Raw genomic sequence first — 11,238 nt, 5'->3', positions numbered from 1 at the left:
CTCTTCCAAGGGTCTTCCCAACCCAGGGATTGAACCCATGTCTCTTAAGTCTCCTACATTGGCAGATGGGTTTTTTAACCACTAGTGCCACCTCGGAAACCCAGTAAGGGAACTGTCAGAGCAAAAGCTCTGAGACCGGATAATGTTGAATCTGTTAAGGAACAGCAGGAGGTGAGCATGGCTGCACTTGCCAAGAGGGTGGGAGAGCTAGATGATATGCAATCAGGGTAGGGACACAGAGAGATATAGACAGGCCTTTATCTGATTTTTGACTTTTGCCCTGAAGGGAAGGTGGAATTTGTTTCGAGAATGCAATCAATTGGCTTCCATTTAAACTGGATCTGATTGTTAAAGAATTAAAACTAGCTTCAGTTTATATGGGTTCATATTTTCTTTTCTGTGTATGTAACAGAAAAAAAAAAATCAATTTCCAGTGACCTTGCTCTTAAACAAAGGGGGCGAGTAAGGTGTATTACTTTTAACCAATAGAATTCTTTTTAAGAAAAACCTTAGAACATTTTTCATTAAAGGGGTGCCATACCAGGCCCACCACATTTTCCCCACGGCCATACACAGGTCTAGTATCTCTTCCCAGGTGCTGAGTCATCTCAGAGATGACGTCTCGGGTGGTGAGACAGGTGACAGAACTCCAGTACTTGCTCCCACGTGGGCAACTCCTATCCCGTTTCTATTGTCAAGATTATAATTCTACTCTTTTGACCTCATCTCCCCACCCCCTTCAAACTCAACACCAACCAGAGAAAGCCAAATTTGCTTTGGGGCAATCACAGGAGAATCCCTCCCTTATCTGGTTAGCATAATTCCACCTTCTCCATCCCAACAACCTCCAATCAGGCAGACTTGAAGCCTTCTCTCTCTCTCTCTTTTGCTTTTTTTTTTTTTCATTATAAAACTTCCCACTTCTCTATCTGCATCTGGGTCTCTGTCAAGTGCAAGCAATTGTGCCTGATCTTGCTATTGGAAAATTTGACTAGATAGGCCACTTTCATTTGCATTTATCAGAATCCACTCCTTCCCCCAACAAACACAGAGGAAAAGATGGAAAAGGGCAGAGAGGAGAGAAGTATCCCAGGAAAAACACAGCAGTTCCACTTCTGCAGTTTTTCCCAGTTGTGGATAGAGTGGCGACTCTGGTAGTCGGGGTCAGCAGACCTCTCCTCTTGTCTCCCAGAAGACTCTTGGTTGCATTTTAAATATTTATTGGGTTGCATTGGGTCTCAGTTATGGCACACAGGATCTTTCATTGTGTCATGCCGGCTTCAGTGGTTGTGATCATGGGCTTAGCTGTTTCACGGCATGTGAGATCCTAGTTCCCCAACTAAAGGTCGAACCCATATGCCCCACATTGCAAGGAAGATTCCTAACCACTGCAGCACCAGGGAAGTTCCTTAGTAGCCTTATAAAGCTTCAGTTTCTTGGTTAATTTGTAGTCACTCTCTGCGAGGGCCATGGAGGTGCTGGATAGCTGTGTTAACTGCACCTGTTGAGAGACCACTGGGGCAGTTTGCACATCTCCTTCTTCCACTGCTTGAAGTCCCCTTGGCCCAGTGAGCCGTGCGTGCACAGGGCATGAACGTCTAGTACAGCTTGCACGCTGCTCTTTGCATCCCTTTCGTTGTCTCGCTCCTGAGGCTCCCTGGGGCTGGTGGTCTTCACAGCCCACCTAAGTGTGGTGAGTGAGACTCAGCCTCTCGAAATTCTTCTTCTTTATCACAACTTCCACTGCCCACTGAGCATCTCCACTAAGTCTTTGCCTTCAGGTTCCTTCAGGATGCTTCAGGCAAGCCTGAAACAGAAGTGTTTGTGTATCAACCCAAAGGAGACTTTTCCGCAGTTCCCAATGGCCCCCTGCCAGCCCTGGTTGTTATCAGAGGGTGCGGCTGGCGTCCTGTCCTAGGCCAAATTCTGCTGCTCACAACTGTCACATGCTGCCATCCAACACGGACAGTTTCTTTGGACACACTCAAAGGATTTGGTTGAGTCTGGGGCACCACCGCTGTGGCTGGTGTGAGCAGAGGTGGGGGGGCACTCATGGAGACGTGCTGGGGGGCCGTGCCAGGCTGTGGCACCTCACAGTTACTCCCCCGGGGCACAGGCGACATGGGGATGTACTGAGGCTCTCTTGAATATCCGGTGCAGGTGGGTGGGCTCAGGACACTGTCAGGGCTGGGAACACAGAAGCCAAGGAGGTTCCAATCCTTTTACAGTCAGGACTGACCTTGCCTTTCTAGATGGGGGGCCCCCATGGCTGCATGGGGTGTGCTGTGTTGTTTCAGTCGTGTTTGACTCTCTGGGACCCTGTGAACAGTAGCCGCTCCTCTATTCACAGGATTCTCCCGGCAAGAATAAAACATTAGTGTAACTGAGGTATCAGCTGAGGCTACATACCCACTTAGAGTCGGGATAAAATTGGCTCCAGAGCCAATTGTATACCCTAGGGAAAATGAACATTCCAAGATTTCTTCACATCCAGAAGAAATATATTTCTTCTTATCTGTTCTGGCTCTGGTTTCTGGCTTCTGCCTCCTGCATCTGTTCCTCTGTTTCTGCTTTGTCATTAACTCCAAAGTCTAAAACAGCATCAGTTTCTTGAGCACTGTTCCCACAAATTTATCTCATGCGAGGCAGGCATGTACAGAAAAATTTGACTGGAGATTTGAGGGTACATGCTAGGAGCTTCCATGTCTGGGACACCCAGTAAATAATTAAATATCAGATTAAGGAGATGTTAAGGATCACTTTGGCCATTTTTGCTAATTTTATCTCTAAATTCTCATCTACCTGTACTCCTATTCTCTCTTCTCCTTACTGTGATTTCCCCTACATCTAAATTCTTATTTCTTGGGGCTAAACTTTTTCTTCTCCATTCACTTTCTTCCTTGTAATATTCTGTATCAGAATATAGAATATTATTTTAATAGTATAGAATATTATTATTCTTTATCAGCATATAGAATATATAAAGCTTCCAGACACACATAAAGGCAAAGTTTTAAATCAGGAATCTCAGACATCTAGGGATTCCTCTCAGATTTTGTTTACATCAGCCCTAGAAAATTGTATGCAAACAGCTGCATGTATGTGTATCTGTTTCTTCCTGAGACAAGAATTATAGCTTTCACAGGATTCTCAAATGAGTCTGCGCTCCAAAGAATTTAAGAGCTATAGTTGTACAACTTTTTCCCCTTCTTTAACTATGCTTCTTAACTGCAGGAAATCAAAGCATACAATCCTGTAATGCACATGAGAATTATGTCTCACTTAACTATAAGACTGATGTACAACAATTTGTGTTCATGAAAAAGATTAAATGGAATACAAATTCAGTAAATTAGAAATGAATGTTCCTTTACATTGAATGACTCACTTTAAGATTTATTTAAGTTATTATTTTATTTGTGCAAAAACATTTATGTGTGGATTGTCTTCATCTGTTTTGGCTGCTTTAATAAACTGCCAAACAACTGGAATTTATTTCCCAAAGTTCTGAAGACTGGGAAGTCCAAAATCAAGGTGCTGGCAGATTTGGTGTCTGGTGAAATTCTTAAGTAGCCATCTTTTTTCTGGGTTCACACATGGCAGAGGGGCAAGTTGCTCTCTTGGGCCTCTTTCATAAGGGCATTAATCCCATTCATGAAGGCTTTGCCTATAGGACCCTAATTCCCTCCCAAAGGTCCCATACTGAGAACTAAGTAAGCTTCAACAAGTTCATATGGAGGGGACACAAATATTCAGTCTATAGCATGAATCAATAAGCAAAGAGTTTGAAAAGAAAATAGAGTGGTAGAAACAGACATATATTTAATATGATGTACCAAGTATTCATATTATTTAGTACCTATGAGAAAGCAGTGTATTCCAGAGCACAGAACTGAGCATCTGCAGATGTAAGTTTTTGTGACCCTGGGTAAGCTGCTTTAACTCTCTGAGTCTGGGACCACTCATCCGAGTATGAGAAAACACAAGAAAATTCATGGTACTGATGATGAAGCTCCAAAATAAGGATGAAAGTCAACAGGAGGACTTCCCTTGTGGTCCAATGGTTAAGAATCCACCTGCAAATTCAGGGTACACAGGTTCAAACCCTGGTCCAGGAAGATTCCATATGCTGCGGGGCAGCTAAGCCTTGTACCGCAACTGCTGAGCACACAGGCCCTACAGTCCATGCTTTGCAACAAGAGAAGCCACCTCAGTGAGAAGCCCACTGCTTTCCACAACTAGAGAAAGCCCTTGTGCAGCAATGGAGATCAACACATCCAAAACTAATAAATTTAAAAGAAAGAAAGAAAGAAAGCTAGCAGGAACTTGATTTTATTTACACAGGACTTTTAAAAACTAATGGGGGAGGTGGTACTTATGTTCACCTGCAAAAGAAAGTGTACTCTGAAGTCTAGAGCTGGGCATGCAGGGCCTCTTCATGAATTCCTGCTGTGGTTGATCAATCACCTCAGAGTGGTATTCCACAATTCTTCTGGGCACAGGCTTCCCTGCAGAAATTGTGAGCCCCTTCTGAGATTGAATTTTATTTAAGGTAAACCTCTTATCCAGGATATTTTGAACATGCATTAGCAGTTAAGAACAATGAGTGACTCACAGTGTTTAGGGCTTTCCTGGTGGCTCAGACACTAAAGAATCTGCCTGCAATGCAGGAGACTGGGTTTTGATCCCTGGGTCAGGAAGATCCCCTGCAGAAGGAAGCAGTAATCCACTCCAGTTTTCTTTCCTGGAAAATCCCACAGACAGAGGAGCTACAGTCCACGGTGGACTACTGGTAGGCTACAGTCCACGGTGTCACAAGAGTTGGACACAGCTGAGCAACTAACAGCAAGTTACTTTAAGGAAAAATAGTAATAGATACTGGCTGTCATTTCATCAGATGAGAAATTGTTCTTCATTTCCTGACATTCAACCATGTTCACTGATAATATTATGACACGCATAATATTAACAGCAATCTCCACTTTCCTTTTTCTCTGAACAGTTATAGAAAATTATTATTAGCTGAGTACTGTATCAAACAGGAAAAAAATACCTTTTTTCCTTGGGGCCTGCTGATTATTACAGAGATTGCATTGGTAGCATTGTACCCCGGCTAAGCTGTTGCTGGGGGCTGGAAGGAGTGATACCTAGGGGAATGCTACACAAAGGGTAAGCTTTCTCAGAGTTAAACAGTGAAGCTGAATGTGATTTAGGGATTTTATTTGGCCATAGTCTTGGACAGAGAAGCATGCCACTCCATAGGGCTGGCTTTCTCTCTAAATACAGCAGGTTAGATATCTGTGGAAGCATAAAATACAGATTGGAAGTTTACATGGTGGACACAAATATGATTCCAAATGATTTGAAGGAATTAACCTGTCGATCTCCTGCGCCCACCTGTGACACTCGGAGAAGAAGCTCCTGTGAAAGTGTTTTTCTGAATGAGCTGATATGAATGATTTATTGCTCTGTTAAGACTTTGCACCTCCATTGCAGGGGGTATGAGTTTGATCCCTGATTGGGAACTAAGATCCCTCATGCCACTTGGCATGTTTTAAACAATTGAAAATAACATTCTCTTTGAAAGACCTAATTTACATGGTTAGGAGCATTGAGTACAGAGAGAGGCCAGTATACCATAGGTCTAAATATTTAAAAGTCGTTAATAAACTAAAAACAATTAAATAAAATATGTTTTACCTCTCACTTCCACAAATATAGTTTTATAGCATCGTCAAAGATCAGGTTCAGACTTAGAATTATCAGATACCTTGGTGTTATTCAACTACACTTCACCTTTCCCTCCCACCCCAGCTCCACCATACTCCACCCCACCATGTGAGGAACCTTGTCTGCATGCGTGGGGATCCTCCAGCCCTCCTGTCAAAGCCCTATTTAAACTTTAAAACAAATAGTCACCTTGCCATTGGTGGGCCCACTTTTGGAAGAATAGATCCTGAAAAGAATATGGGCAGGAATTCTTGGGTCTTGTGACCTGGAACAGTAGAGGAGAGTCAAAGAATCAAATAGACATTTCTCCAAAGAAGACATACGGATGGCTAACAAACACATGAAAAGATGCTCAACATCACTCATTATTAGAGAAATGCAAATCAAAACCGCAATGAGGTACCACTTCACACCAGTCAGAATGGCTGCGATCCAAAAATCTGCAAGCAATAAATGCTGGAGAGGGTGTGGAGAAAAGGGAACCCTCCTACACTGTTGGTGGGAATGCAAACTAGTACAGCCACTATGGAGAACAGTGTGGAGATTCCTTAAAAAATTGCAAATAGAACTACCTTATGACCCAGCAATCCCACTGCTGGGCATACACACTGAGGAAACCAGAATTGAAAGAGACACATGTACCCTAATGTTCATCGCAGCACTGTTTATAATAGCCAGGACATGGAAACAACCTAGATGTCCATCAGCAGATGAATGGATAAGAAAGCTGTGGTACATATACACAATGGAGTATTACTCAGCCGTTAAAAAGAATTCATTTGAATCAGTTCTGATGAGATGGATGAAACTGGAGCCGATTATACAGAGTGAAGTAAGCCAGAAAGAAAAACACCAATACAGTATACTAACACATATATATGGAATTTAGAAAGATGGCAATGACGACCCTGTATGCAAGACAGGGAAAGAGACACAGATGTGTATAATGGACTTTTGGACTCAGAGGGAGAGGGAGAGGTGGGATGATTTGGGAGAATGACATTCTAACATGTATACTATCATGTAAGAATTGAATCGCCAGTCTATGTCTGACGCAGGATGCAGCATGCTTGGGGCTGGTGCATGGGGATGACCCAGAGAGATGTTATGGGGAGGGGAGGTGGGAGGGGGGTTCATGTTTGGGAACGCATGTAAGAATTAAAGATTTTAAAATTTAAAAAATGAAAAACTAAAAAAGAAAAAGAATCAAATAAAATGAGGTTCAACTGTGGAGTCTGCTGTGTCTAAGCTCTGTGATACTGGGACAATTTCCTTTAATTTTTCCATACTTCATTTTCCTCATCTACAAAGTGATAGAGATGTTAATACAGCCATAGTGTTGTGGTGGGTATTAGAAGACGCGTGTCATGTAGTAGCATCCCATAAATAGTAGCTATTCATCATCATCACTATTAATAATCATAATTAAAATGTTACGTGTCACGTCCACTGTTAAACGCAAGTGAATTCGATAAGGAGCAAGGCAAGGTTTCTTGAGGAATTCATAAGACCCAAGAAAATTATGGAAGTCAGATGGGAGAATGCAATTTATAGAAACTGACAAGCATCCTTCCGTGAGCAAAGACAATCTCTTCCTCTAGGCAGTGGGGAGAAGGGGGTGCAGAGACTCTGTGGGGAGACAGAACCACAAACAGATCAACATAGCAACATAAATGCAGAGAGAGCATCAGGAATGAATAAGATGCTTCAGGAGAGTGAGTGCCTAGAGGAGGACCTCAGATTAGTCTGAGTGTTAGCAAAGAATTCTTACAGGTGAGAGTTTTGAGCCACACCATACAGAATGTGTAGTAAAAAAAGGACATGATAGCAAAAGCCTGAAATGTGTAGAAAGCAAGATTGTTTGGAGACCTGCCTGTGGTTCCATGGTTCATCAAGGGCTGAATCTCCTGGTATGTGTGTGGGAGGACAAGAGATGAGGGGGGAAGGCCAGGCTGCTACAGATTACAGGGGTCTTATATTCAATGCTGGCAAGTTTAGATTTGACTCTGTGTGCAATGAAAAGAGTTTTCAGTCATGGAAAGACATGGTCATATATGTGCCAACAAATCCATATATTTGCCCTCAGGTAGGAGCTTAGTCTGGATTTCCCAGATGGCTCTACTGGTAAAGAAATTGCCTGCCAATGCAGGAGACTTAAAAGATGTAAGTTTGATACCTGGGTCTCGAAGATCCCCTCAAGGAGGACATGGCAACCCATTCCAGTACTCTTGTCTTGAGAATCCCATGAACAGAGGGCTACAGTCCATGGGGTCACAAGGAGTCGAACACGCCTGAAGTGACTTAGCATGCACACACAGGAGCTTAGTCTAGGTATTTATATCTAAAATAATGAGGAGCATGGGATGGTGGATAGTCCTCGAAACTGTGCATTTGCTGGATTTTGATGTAATGAGCCTAGTACAGTGTCTAGGCTTTCTAAGTAGCAGAAACCCTGCAAGCCACAATAAAACACTGGTAGAGACGAGAGGGAAGTTAAGGGGAGTAAATGGAGCTTTTTTGTGGAGAAGACTATGGTGACAAAGAAGAGAGTTCATATTTACTTCTGTAGGTGTCAAAATTAGAGTTGTTCACTGCAAATAATTGTATCCATTCTGGTTAGTGGAATCAGAAAAAGGAATTATTAGAGAGCATTAGATCTTTTTCAGAATTTCCAGGAAGTAAGAGAGACAAATATTGAGTCCCAGAGTCAAAATCAATGTCCAACCTCCCTTCAGTTGCCTTGACATAATGCCTAAGATGTCCAAGATTGGACAGCAGAAGCTTGGCCATTGCCATCCATAAAGAATTGCCACCATCCAACACCATGCCTTCCTGAACTTCAATGCCCCAGACACGTGGCTTCCTTTGATTGTTTGCTGTGGCTGCAAAGTCACTTCAGTTGTGTCTGACTCTTTGTGGTTGTTTAGGTCTCCATAAGAATCTTGCACAAGTGAATCTTTAGAGTAGTCTAAATCAGAAATTTTTTTAGCTTCTTAGGGAAGGCTGGGTTCATAATCTGGAAAACACTAGAAGACGGTTTTTAAAGGTAGTGGGTAGGTGCAAATGAAAACATCGCCCTAGCCTAGGTCAACAGAATTGAGTAAAGTCATATGATGCAAGTAGCATTTTAAAAAGAGTCATTCACTTGGTTGTTTTATTTTATTGCCAATATAGTGATGACAATAAAGGTCCATCTGAATCTTTGGCAAAAGGAAAATAATTAAACCTCGAAATTTGGGCTCCTTTGAGTTGAGTGGCAGTATAGCTGGAAACAAGGGCTTTGGAGTCAGAAAGAGTGGGATTTCAAATTTTCACTCCACCAATTAGTCATTGGGTCATCTTAGGTGATTTCCTTATCCTCATCTTTTTCATCTGTATAATGGGGCCAGTAATAAAAGCCTCTGTAGTGTTGTTGTGAAGACTAAGTGAAATAATGTATTCAGAGTGCCAAGTAGAGAATTACCAGGAGGCAAAACCTCTGATTGCTTATTCAGGACTCTGTACCTCTGAATTAGCACCGGAATGGTTTCCTATTATTATGAACGTCAAAAGCCCCATTCTCCCCCGCCTACCCCCAACTTCCTCCCCCAACACCTTCCTTTCTGCTTCTTGTCTCTAAGGGCAGCAGTAAACCATATATGGGAGCCTAATTAAGCATGCACAGTTCCTGTCTGTCTTATCTTAATCCTGCCAGTAATAGAACAATAATTGTTCAGAGAAACTACAAGGGAAATTGTGAGTGCGAAGAGCAGACAGTGCTCCAATTGATCTCAATTACTGTCATGAAATTGAGTCTTCTGTCGACATCTAAATTTAATGCCTCTTTTTCCCTGAGGATCTGTCCTTCATTGTTGCTTCTTATTGTATCTGTGGTTGGCCTGTCACCATCTGCATTGCACTCTTCATCAGAATAATGGAATTGTTTTCATTTGCCTCGTATGGCCTCTCAATGCTGTTTGTTTCCTAGATCCATGCTCTAGTCCTCTGACATTCCCATCTGAATCTTCTCATTTTCTCTCGCTCAGCATCCAGGGAAGGGCTATGTTGTATTTTGGTATCCAAAGAATTGATTTCCATTTATGAGCAAGAAGACAATTTTTCAAAACCTAAACAAGATGAGTGTAGGCTTCGCCCAAAGGATGAAAACATATTCTAAAGTAAATTATTTCCTTCTTTATTTGGGTGCAATTAGGAAAGTTAATGATGGGTAATTTTCAGCATGCATATGCTTTCACTTTGCTGATTTATAAGTAGAAATAAACATAATTAGGTGTGCGTATGCGTGCTCACGGTTTAATGGGCCCTGCATTCCTGCTAATTAGATGGCTCAGCATGTCGTTGATGAGTCATTTTTCAGGCGAAGATATAGAAAGCTTTTCAGATTGACTGTCCCCAGGAAATAACATGGAAATGCAAGGTATGTAGTTAAATGAGAAATAACAGCATCTTAAGATACATTCACCATCTGTTTTCCTTCTTAAATAGATTCAATAGATTTAGAAAGTGTGTTTCCCTAAAGTAGAGGTTCCTTTTTTTTAAGTTGTAAAGTTCTCTATATTTAGAAATCAACAGATTTATAGTATTTTAGAACTTGAACATAAGTGAGTATCCAGTTTAGATGAGGTTTTATAGATGAGATTGTGCAGGCTCAATGAATTGAAATGTTTTACCAAGGTTATATGGTGATTAAGAAATCTATCATTGGTTTGTCAGAAATTGAAAGGAAGATTTTTTCTGATTGTCAATACATTGTCTTCGTCTCTCTGGAATCCCAGCTTTAGTGTCAGCAGGATCAGCTACATAATTTGAAGAACCCAGTACAAAATAAAATTCAAGATCCCTTGTTCTAAAATTACAAAGAAAGGAAAGATAGTGACAATAAGCATTAAATCAAGCACCGAGGAAGCATGAGGCTCTGGGTGGCTAGAAGTAACATATGCATGAAGTTGATCCTAAGTGCCAGAGCAGCACTGGATGACCCAGAGAGGGTCTACAGAGAAGGCCCAGATGGGCTACAGAGAAGTCGTGAGCAAGATGATATGGCAGTCAGATGTGTGGAGAACTAATTGTGAACAGTATTCCCATGAGTACTGGCCACAGGGCAAGAAGAAAGATCAATATCATCTTTTAGGAAGTTTACATAATAATTTTTTGGAAAATATTAAAGATTTATTTCACTGTTTCTGCAGATTATACTTAATATTAATGCATTATGGTAAATAAATAGGTATCTTCTTTTGTGATGAAATCTGTCATGTTCATTTCTTGATGCCTTTGCACTTTATATATCCTTCTCAAATAGAATATTTCTATTAGAATGATTGTCATTTCACATTTGTAGAATATAAATAAGCATAAGGAACCATTTTCCTATGGATATATTTGAACTAACCAATAATCACAATAATTATTCATGCAATTCATACTTACTGAGCAGTATTATCAGCTGTTTTCCTTTAATTTATAATATATAGAATGTTTAATAGCACATAACTCTGCTTTCTCACA

Source organism: Ovis aries, chromosome 15 (assembly GCF_016772045.2).
Source record: "Ovis aries strain OAR_USU_Benz2616 breed Rambouillet chromosome 15, ARS-UI_Ramb_v3.0, whole genome shotgun sequence".
In the NCBI taxonomy this organism is placed as follows: Eukaryota; Metazoa; Chordata; class Mammalia; order Artiodactyla; family Bovidae; genus Ovis; species Ovis aries.
The sequence above is the reverse complement of the archived record's forward strand: the minus strand, read 5'-3'. Positions refer to the sequence as shown.